The sequence below is a fragment of the Ovis aries genome, chromosome 3, assembly GCF_016772045.2.
Source record: "Ovis aries strain OAR_USU_Benz2616 breed Rambouillet chromosome 3, ARS-UI_Ramb_v3.0, whole genome shotgun sequence".
Lineage (NCBI taxonomy): Eukaryota > Metazoa > Chordata > Mammalia > Artiodactyla > Bovidae > Ovis > Ovis aries.
This window is the reverse complement of record NC_056056.1, coordinates 129,911,976-129,923,459: the sequence shown is the minus strand read 5'-3', so window position 1 is coordinate 129,923,459 and position 11,484 is coordinate 129,911,976. Positions and strand designations below refer to the sequence as shown.

The window sequence follows — 11,484 nt, the reverse complement described above, 5'->3', positions numbered from 1 at the left end:
TTCCACTGTGTGGGCAATGGATTATGCATCAGGCAAGAGTAGGAGGTTATTGCCATGGAAGAGCTGCTGGGGGCTTGAACTAGAAGGCTGGCAATGGCAGTGGAGACATGTGAATGAACTTGAGATTCATTTACACTATGACCCTCAGGTATCATCGTATTTCAGTTCTTCCTAACCAGTGTCGTAGACCCTTAGAGGATGGTGAGCACACTACTATATTTTTTTGTTTATATTTTTATTTTAGTGGCTATATATTTCAAAATTAGTATGGACATATCCTGGATCATCTGTATGCCCATCTTATAACAGAATATTATTATCACATAACTTCAGCGGTCCCAGTTCATTTTGATTCTAAGACCTCCCAACACCAAATGATTGCCTACAACGACAGCATTTAATATAATGTGATGATTTTATTAAAATGTAACACACATACAGAAAAGAATATCACTTGTAAGAATATATAGCTCTATACATTTTCACAAACTGAACATTTCCATAACCAACACAGAGTTTAAGAACCTAACCCTCTAGGAACCCCTCTCCTGCCTTCTCCAAGTCACTCCCCACCCCACGCCTCCTGGTGTAACTATCACCTTGATTTCTAGCACCATAATTTACTTTAGCTTCTTTTGGAACCGTAGATGAATGCGGAGATGAGAGTTACGTAAGTGGGATGAAGCTGGCCTCTAAAAATCCCATCACGGTGTGTGGGCAGCATGGGATTCCCACTAGGGACCAGCCCTGAGTTTCAGTTCATGCTTCCTGGGCATTGTGATGAAGATCTGACCTCAGAGACTAGGAACCAAATTATCCCCAAGGCAAGAAGCAGTTTCATTAGCATATCACAGTGGATCCCCATCAACGGACACGGCCCAGCACAGTCACACCAGCAGTCCTGGGTATGTATTAGAATGTCTGTTTATCATGGCTGTGCCTGTCATGCAGAATAACATTTTCCCATACCTTAGATGACTCGTGAGATGCTAAGAATAAAACAGTGATGTCTTGACTTCCGTCATTGCTTTCCTTGTCCGCACTCCAGCAGCTTTCCCAGGTCCAGACTAAAAGGTGTCTTCTTTAATCAGAAGGAAAGTCAAGCTGAATCTGCCCCAAGTCACAGGAAGGCTCTCATCCCTGTCCCACCAGTCCTCATTCATTACACCACCAGGGTCGAAACAGGGAAGCAGGCAAGATTTGGTTTGAATGGACTCTCTTGCTCACCGCAATTCTGGCCCCTCCTGTTACTCCAGTGACCTCATGCCTCCCACTGGCCCCAGAGTTCCTCACTGGAAGCAGGCATAGCCCTACCCATCAAAATGTAGCCCTCCTGCCTCCATTCTCTCCCAGTTCTGCTTTGTGTTATGTGATAATGAGTGATATCAGATTTAGCCAAGGAATAGCCTTGATGGTTTAGTGGAAAAAGCACTTTTTGGGAGTTAAGGGGTCTGGTTCTAGTTCTAACATGACATCAGTTAGGATAACTAGCTAGTTGAAAGTGACAGCATTCAACTTAAGCAGAAAAAAAAAAAAATCCAGAGATGAATGAGTTCCTACCAGGGTCAGGGATCAGATACAGCTATATCAGGGTCTCCAAGATGTCATTAAAGACAGACCCACTCACTCCACATCTTGGCACTGCTGTCTTTGGCTCTCTGGCTACAGTCCAACCCTCCCAACAACCCCAACGGAGACCATGAACGTCTCTATTCCAATGTCCTGAAATCAAGTCCTTTTAGTTTTGATAGGCCTCCTGGGAACACAGGTCCTGATGCTCTGGTTAGTGAGGCTCGGCTCATTTGCTCACTGTGGATTTGGGAGTAAAGTTAACACCACCCAAGATGGTAGGACAGAGTGGGAGGGGCTGATTCCCCAGAAGGACTGAGGAAGGCAACAACCACAGGTGTCCTCCTCAGTTATTAATTAATCATAGAACTTAACAGATCTTTACACCTCTGGGCCTGGTTTCTCACCTGCAAAAGGGCAGATGGACCCTACAACCTCTAATATCCCTTCTACTTTGACACTTCACAACTCTACCTAATTTCTCATGGGCATGCTACGTAGTATTTTTACATCCCAAAGAATAATTTCTCAAGCCAATTAAAATGGGAAGCAGTAGGGACATAACCACCTATATGATAAGTCATGTGGGAGGGGTAAGACCCACCATAGTGCAGGCCTTCCCCATTTGCTCTGTGAGATCTCTGCCCCCAGTAAGCCGGTAGAGACACAAGCCAGAGAGGCTAGTGCCAACGGAGAGGAAGGGATGGAATCGGAACTGTCATTCATTGATTAATTCCACCACCAATGATCACGCACTTCCTACAACCCCAGCACGGTACTAGGCTCTGGAAATGAGCATGAGGAAGGCACAGCCTCTGTTTTCTAAGACCACAGTCTTGGGGTGGGCACACAAAAGCAAACCACTGATTGCAATTCAGAAGGTCACGGACTGTGGCAGGATGGTAAGGTAGATCAAGTGAGAGACACAACACCCAGTGGGAGATAGGGTTTGGGGTAAAGGAGACGAGAGAATAGTCAGGGAAGTTATTTCTGAGAAAGAGAGCCTGAACGGGGTCTGGAAGGAGAAAGGAGACTCTAGCCAGTTGAGAAAAGCAGGGAAAGAGCATTCACACCCAGCGAGTTGGGGCGGGTTCAAGCACTGCAGTTTGTTGCAAGTGGTTGCCGAGTGGAACTTAAACGGGACAGTGGCAAGAGGTAAGGCCAGGCTTGATTGTAAGGGACCTGGAGGACCAAACCAAGAAGATGTACCTCCTGGAGTACCATAGAGACCCTCGGGAGCCACTGAAGGATGTTAAGCAGGAAGGTAACACAATATCGCTCATATTTACAAAGCATCTACCAGTGTGACGTGGGGTCAGGGAGACATAAGGCCAGTTGTCTTCAGGAAGTCTGTAATCACAGACTTTCTGGTGGTTCCATGTTTAAGGGTCCACCTGTCAATGCAGGAGACAGGGGTTCGATTCCCAGTCTGGGAAGATTCCACAAGCCACAGGACAGCTAAACCCATGTTCCACAACTGCTGAAGCTCACGCTCTAGAGCCCACAAGCTGCAACAAGAAAACCCACAGCAGTGGGAACCTTCACATCACAACTAGAGAGTAGCCCTGACTTGCCATGACTGGAGAGAGCCCACGTGCAGCAACGAAGACCCAGGACAGCCGAAAAATAAAGTCTTCTTAATTAAAAAAAGGAAGTCAAAAAAATAAAAAAGAAATAAAAAAAATTTTAAAAGGACGTCAGTGAGCACACCATCATAACGACAGAGGAAGGACTCCAATACCCAGAATCCGACCACTTGCTTCTGTCGTTTTGTCGTGTGTACGTCTGCTTATTCACACCTTTACCTTGTTCCACATAAAGTTCACTCTTCAGAAAAAAAATAATGCCTGCACCTGGGACAAAATGTTTAAAGGTGATCTGTAAGTCTCTGCTAAAAATCACACCTCACAGCTGGTTATAAAACAACTCAAGATCTCTTAGCCGCCGAATATTATTACAAGGATTCTCATGCGGCGCCTGTGGTAAAGAACCTGCCTGCCAATGCAGGAGACGTAAGAGACACTGGTTCGATCCCTGGGTCAGGAAGATCCCCGGAGGCAGGCATGGCAACCCACTCTAATATTCTTGCCTGGAGAATCCCATGCACAGATGAGCCTGGAGGGCTACAGCCTATAGGGTCACAAAGAGTCAGACACCGCTGAAGGGACTTGGCACACATGCATGCAGGCACAATAATCCATCAGCATCCAGTGGAGACACCTGGGACCCTCTGCTGGCTGCTCACGGGCCCATAGGTCTTCCTTCCACAGAAGGGGAAAGTCTTATATTCTACAGAAGATCGTTCTGCCCAATGGAAATCAAGGCACTCTGCACACCCAGGCTTGATGGTCAGAGATTATTCCTAATGGCGTGAATCCTCAGAGTATCGTGTGTCTGGAGGAAAAGCAGAGATGCACCTGAACACCAGGACTGCCTTAGAATGAAGAGAAACAAGGAGAAGCACTGAGTTGTGAAAAACCACATCTACTCGATCAACCTAAGTGAAAGCGAAAGTTGCTCAGTCGTTTCTGACTCTTTGTGACCCCATGGACTATACAGTCCATGGAATTCTCCAGGCCAGAATACTGGAGTGGGTAGCCTTTCCTTTCTCCAGGGGATCTTCCCAGCCCAAGGATCGAACCAGGGTCTCCTGTATTGCAGACATATTCTTTACCAACTGAGCTAAAAGTGCTGATCAACCTGAAAGGGGACCTAGAAAAGAAATGGCTAAATCTGTCATAAATTAAGAAATAAATGAAAAAATGGCTGGTTTCCACAGAAGTTTGACATTCTCAGTCCACTACAAAGACAGTCGATTCTTAATCATGCAAGATAACAGGGACTTTTGCCAAATGTCCTGCAGAATGAGGAGTAATTTTTTTAGCTTATATTTGACTTGGAAATGCATTCTATTCTTTTTTTCTGGACTAGCTTTAACTTTCAAGCTCTATTCCACTAAAGATTAAGTAGCAATGACAGTGACAATGACAACATCTCCTTAGAGTCTCGCAATTTTCAAAGCTTATTTGTATCCATTGTCTCATTTGAGCTTCTCAGTAACCCAACTCAGTGACTTAATTAGCAAATGCCCGTCTTATAGACAAGGAAGTGAGGCTCAGAGACCCTCCACATCTAAGTAAAGTGACTGACCAGATCTCAAACCCAGGATTCTTACTTGAATCCAAGATTTTTTTCCTAGGAAGGGCTGAAAGAAGCCAAAACCAAACAAAAAACTGAGCTGCAAAAAATAAAGTGCTGACTCCAGGAGCTGTACATGAGGACGCGAAATTAATAACAAAGAGACCATTTTTCATGTGGACTCCAAATGTGAGTTCTCAGTTTTGTTTCTATTTGTACGAGAGCTCTGACGTTTTAAAAGGCCCTTTCTTCTCACTCGAAATGAGAAAATACCTTCTGACAGCCATGCAATTAGTAGAGCCTTCAGACACTGATTTCCTCTGTTCCTTGGTATCACCCTTTTTTAGAGGGCTCCACACAGGCTCCCGATAGAAGGGAAGCTGGAGTTTCTGAACTGGCCTCTGAAGTAACTTAGCTGTTTCCCATCACCACCTCTCAGCTGCATCCCCAAGGCTTCCTCCTCCCTCCTCAGCTGCATCTAAGGGTGACTGCTAGGCAGGGATTTGAGAGAGGGGAAGGAGATGGGTAGGGGAGAGGACTGAGAATAGGAAAGGAGAGGGGAATGAAGAGAAACAAAAGCAATCCCTGAGTGGAACCCAGACAAATTCTTTTGTAAAAGTTGTATTTCCCCTTGAAAAAAGGAGAGGGGGTGGAACATAAACAGAAATTACCAGTGATGTTACTATCAGGATACCTTCACTTATTCCATATTTGGTACCAGGGATTTTCACAGGCTCTGAAAATGCACACAACTGGCAAAAACCAATGTAATTCTTACCTTTATTTAGAGTACAGTGGTGCGAGTTACGTTCCCCAGGAAGCTGACTCTGAGACAGATTAGAATGTATACATTGTGTTAGAGAGTGCTCTTAGGAGTAACATCCATGCAGAGAAGGCAAGTTAGCAGGACTGAGCATCTTCTGATGCAGTCAAAATATGAAACAGCCTCAAGGGAAGCTGGAGCCAGCCCCACATGGGGTTCCAAAGGGGGGGTGACTTTTCAGACCTGTCCCCAGATAAGTGAGAAAGCCAGACCTTCATACCCCCATGTAGATCAATCATTGAAAGGGAGTGTGACCCCGGGGCAGTGGGGCGGGCCTTGGGGGTGCTGGGCATCTCTATTCAGTTGACTCAGGGCCAAAGAGGTTACATTTCCAGCAGTGGGGGCAATAATAGCCTTTGATCCTAAAGGTAGATCTGAGCAGCTCATCAGAGCATCCAGCACATGTAGTCTAGTAGAGGGGGCAGCAGCCATAATCATTAAAAAAAATGTATAATGCACTGCAATTTGGGCTGCAAAGGAGAGGTGCATGGTACCTGAGAAAGTGCAGCCAAGATGAAAAGGAGACACTGGGTTCCAGGCAGGGGAAGCCCATGTGCAAAGCCCTGGATTGGGAAGGTGTGGGTAGGGAAATGGGTTGGAGAGCATCCCTGAAGGGAAAAGGGAATTAAGCGCCACCTGTCAGTTACTGTGTTCAGCCCTTTCACTTCATCGCTTAGTTCACTTCACAACCCCATGATGAAGGTATTGCTCCCAGGTCCTTCTCGCGTCTCCTGAGATCAAAGAACATTCCCTGGAGCCATGTGAAGCCAGAAGTGACAAGCCTGACAGTCACAGAGTCAAAAGCACAATGAACTGATGGGGGCTGAGATCAAACTAGCCAGAGCGGAGTTTTAAGGAAAACAGAGAAGCTAGCTGACTTGGATGCCTTTGTGGAAAATGAAAAAGGAAAGTAATCAATGTAGACTGAAGACCAAAGCAAAGTTTACTGAATTTACACGTAATAGCATTGATCATTATAACAAAATTCAATAAAATGTTAGATCTGATTTATTCTTACATTCATTTAGCAATGCTGCATTTTGGGAACTGCAGAAATCAAGTAAACTGTTCTGAAACAGAGTAAGATGACTCCCAAGGCAGCTAGTAATGCACTGTAATGAAAGAGAATTTTTTAAAAAATATTTTTTGTTAAGCAATTATGTACTGATTTCTCTATCTGATGGTGCAAAATTTGTTGCAATACGGCAATCTGCAAAGCAAAAATCACATAGTGACAGTTCATTTTTTCATTAGAAAAAGTACATAAATGTAAGAAAAATGTACATAGCAGAAGTCCCCACTTGAGCCTCTGCTGTGTCTACTGCAGATCTACGGTAATACTGGCCAGAAGTGCGTTTCTCCCTGGGGGTGGGGGCGACTAGGGCACCTCCCTAGAGAGAATTCATCCCAACTAAAGCAGTGGGAGCCTGGAAATTTGTGGCTTAAGAGGACAAGACTGAGAAAGCCTGTTTTGGTGTCATATCTGGGTTTGAGTCACTTCCTAGCTATGTGACTTCAACCACATTACTAACCCCCTGCTAAGCCTCAGTCTTCTTGTCTATAAAATGGACTGTGAGAACCCCTGTGAAGTTTTGAAAGTTGTGTGATCCTTCACATTTAGAAATGGAACACCAACCACAGACAATAATATGAGAAGGTACTCTTAGAGCTACTCAAAGTATGGTCCTCAGACTCATAGTAGCACCGTGGAACTTTGCCAGAAATACAAATTATCAGGCTCAGTGGTATAGAATCCATCTGCCAAGGCAGGAGACACAAGAGACGTGGATTCAATCCCTTTGTCAGGAAAATCCCCTGGAGTAGGAAATAGCAAGCCACTCCAGTACTCTTGCCTGGAAAATACCATGGACAGAGGAGCCTGGCGGGCTACAGTCCACGGGGTCACAAAGAGTCAAACATGACTGAGCGACTGAACATCAGCACATCCCACACCAGTCTGGCTGATTCTGAATCTCTGCAAATGGGAGGCCAGAAAACTGGGTTTGAATAATTCTCCTGGCAGAGTCACCAAGCGTCCAAGCTTGTCCAGGGTTGAGGAGCCTCCTGAGATGAGGAATTTCCAGTGTTAAAACTATAAAGTCTGGGGCAATCTGAAATGGAGTGATTACTCTAACTCCACATGATTCTCCTGTGTGCTAAAATCTGAGAACCACTGTTCTAACAGAGGTATGTGTACTTAAAATTAATATAATCTTGTGGGTGAGATGCTTGAAGATTCCATTGGAGATTTTCACAAATCCTTCGGGGACAGCTGTGAATTACTGCTTTAAGGTAAGCCAATATTTACTGAGCATCCATTGCAGGTCAAAAGTTTGGATGGATGCTCTTTATTTTACCACTTTGATCATACAGCATCTTCAGAGAGGTCGGTATTTTAATCCTCACCTAGAAAACTGAGATTTAAACAAGTAAGTAACCTGCCTATAGAATCACTATAGGCTAGTAAGCCAACGTGGCTCAAGAACGCAACTTTCTACAGCCTATGTTGGTTCCATTAAACCCATGCTTCCTCAAGAGTGAAAGGCATGCTGCAGTCCATGGGGTCGCAGAGAGTCAGGCATGACCAAGCGCCTGAACAGTAACAGAGCAGACCTGAAGAAAGCAAGGGCTCTTTGGACTTCAGTGACTTGCTCTCGGCCAACAACCTCTAACAGAATGAGAATGAGGCCTGCTTGACTGTAGCGGGAAACCCAGCCCCGCCCATCAAAAGCATCTCCTTCTCTTTTAAAAGAGTCACCCTTCATACCTGGGCCTCCCGACTTCTAAGCCAGTGCTCTTCCCATTCAGCCAAAGTGTGTTTACATTGTTACCTTTTCAGATATTGCAAAACATCTGATTCCTGGTTCCAAGGTCCTCAAATTGCGCACCAGGCAGGTTTATATTATAAGGTTTGACAATGTATGCAAAAGATTGGGCGATGCAAGGCTTTTTGGTAGGAGAAATATTGCTTAACTGACATTTGAAGGCATTCTCAATTTTTCAAAAAATTTTTGTGGCAGCAATACTGAAAACATTGATCACACATCTGAAACTTCACTTAGACAATGTGGACAAATCTCTTATAAATTCATCAGCTATTAAAAAGTCTGTATGCATGCCCTACATTAGGCAGAGTCTCTGCTAGGTCCTGGGGGCAGAGTGATGTCAGACAGACACTCTCCCTGCCCTCATAATGCTTCAGTCTAGCAGGGAAGAAAGACAGGTGTGACGTAAACATATGCAGGTAAATTATAATAGGCATTGAAAAGGGAGAGAAAAAAGAGGGACCTAATTTGTGAGGGGAAGGGTTGGGAAGATGAGTATCAAAGGATTTCCAGCCTAATTTGGTATTAATAAATATCTAGACAAACTAAGCAAAGGCTTTGTCTGGTGTAAATGAAAAAAAAAAAAAACAACAACAACAACAAAGGGCATTTGTGGCATGGTGACTGAAGGGCAAGCAGTCACATGTTCAGTTAAATGTTCTCAGAGATGGAACTAACGCTGTTTGAACTTCCAAGAGCTTGGCACTTCTTCAGCGAACTCTCATTTAGAATGAAGAGCAGGCTTCCTGGAACTCCGGAGCAGTGCTCTCTGGAGCTGTACTAGAGACTAAGACAATGGAGAAATACCCGCCCCATACACATTCATCAGAATATCCTTCAAGATATTTTGAACCAAGTGAGAAAAATTTTAAAAAGCTCTATGATCAAAAGACGCGACAACCAGGACTCGTTGATATACGGCAGAAACCAACACAATATTGTAAAGCAATTATCCTCCAATTCAACATAAAATTCTTTAAAGGCATGACAACACAAAAAGCCTTGCATCGCCCAACCTTTTGCATACATTGTCAAACCTTATAATATAAACCTGCCTGGTGCACAATTTGAGGACCTTGGAACCAGGAAACTCAGGGCTGAATGGACATGGCTGTTCCCATCACACAACAATGCAGAGAAGTACAATCAACAATAGCCTGTCTTCACTTAAAATTTTGTTATTTTTTTCACTATGAATTTTTTCATATTTATTTCTAAATTTTTGCATTAATATATAATTTTGCTTGATTAAAAAGCTTTTCAGTATCCCTGTGAATTTTGCTGCCAGAAGTGAGTGCTTCACCTGTTTTACCCTAATTTTGCCCCTTGTCATGAGTTCTTCATGCAGAGACTTCAACTTCTAGCATTTCCAAAGGCAGGAATCTATAACAGATATAACTGTGTACCTTTTCCCAGTGTGTCCTTTTGTTTCAGCACAAGCTTGAATAATGTCAGATGTATACTTTCAGGAAAATGGATTTCTCTTTTGAAATTTTGTTTTCAGCACATTCCATCTCTTGAAAATTGTGATCTGACTGGAAGAAAGTGGCCATTCTTCTGCCAAGTTCTGTTGCATAGAAAATGCTGGTGGTTGGATGGTAAAATGCAACATCTGGTTTCAATGCTACCTTTTTCTCCTTCGAGTCATTTTTAGAAAATTTGCCATTTTTTATATATGCTCAGGACATACTCCACAGTCCTAATATTGGGCACAGAATAAGATGTTAGAACATATACTTACTTAAACCTTTCATTCTTACTAAGATTTTGGAGGCACATTTTCTCAACTAACAAGAAGCCAGATACAATCTGAATCAAACTAAAGAACGACATTTCCCTGGTCTAGGTTCCCAGTTCTGACTGGACAACATCCAAATGCACTACCCATTGTTCAAGAAATGTCACAAAATTCCTCGAACACAATTAAATGTGTGTTTGCTTTCAACTCTAAAGGACAGGGCACACAGCACCTTCCCAGATGCTTGTTTTAAGAGGTGTGATGAAATCAAGGATGCACTGATGAGGTATAGTGGTCCTAAGGAGGCTGAGCACTCCCAACCTAGATCCCAGTGTTAGAGCTTCTCAGCCAGCTGGATGCAAATGCACAAAGGGATAAAAACAAAGCCTCACCCAGCTCCACGAAGTACTAGCTGTGTGATCTTCAGCAAGTACCGTAATCTCTCTCTCTCTCGTGTGTTCAATGGGCCAATTCAGGTTTGACTCTTGGTGTTGTTGTAAGGTTGAAAAGAATATCTCTGCTCAACAAAATATTAGCAAACTAAATCCAATAACATAAAAAAGATCACATACCATGACCAAGTGAGATTCATCCCAAGTTCACAAGGACAGTTCAATATACACAAATTAATCAAAAGAAAAGACAAAACCCACATGGTCATCTCAACAGATGCAGAAAAAGCATTTGACAAAATTCAACATCCATTCATGATAAAAGCTCTTAGCAAAGTGGGTATAGTGGGGACATCCCCACTATGGTAAAAGCTATTTATGACAAACCCAAAGCCAATATATTAAATACTCAATGGTGAAAAGTTGAAAGTCTTCCCACTAAAATCTGGAACAAGAGGTAAAATTGTTATTACATGCAGATATGACACTATATGTAGAAAACCCTAGAGACTCCACACAAAAGCTACTAGAGCTGAGAAACAAATTTAGCAAGGTAGCAGGATACAAGATGGACATACAAAAATTGGTTGCATTTCTCTATACCAACGATGAAACATCAGAAAAGAAATGTAAGAAAAAGAATACCTTTAAAATCACAACTACAAAAATAAAATAATAGGAATAAACCTCAACAAGGAGGTGAAGGTCTTATGTGCTGAGAACTATAAAATATTTAAAAAGGACACTGAGGAAGATTCAAAGAAATGGAAAGATATTCTCTGTTCCTGGATTGGAAGAATTAATATTGTTAAAATGACCATATTACCCAAAGCAGTCTATAGATTTAGGACAATTCCTATCAAGCTACCCAAGAACTTTTTTAACAGAACTAAAACGAATAATCCTAAAATTCATGTGGAATCATAAAAGCCCCAGAATTGCCAAAGCAATCCTGAAGAAAAAGAACAAAGTAGGAGGCATAACCATCCCAGATTTCAG

The 11,484-nt window shown here is 43.0% G+C and overlaps 1 protein-coding gene across 2 annotated transcripts in view; it reads right to left on the bottom strand.

The window, feature by feature from the left end:
* Window positions 1-396: 396 nt before the first annotated feature.
* Window positions 397-11,484, bottom strand: part of SOCS2 (suppressor of cytokine signaling 2) — a 49,150-nt gene continuing 38,062 nt past the window's right edge. For both annotated transcript variants that reach the window (XM_027967202.3, XM_042246604.2), the window contains exon 3: window positions 397-11,484. This exon is cut by the window's right edge and continues 34,420 nt beyond it. The gene's annotated coding sequence lies outside the window, so the exon portion shown is untranslated.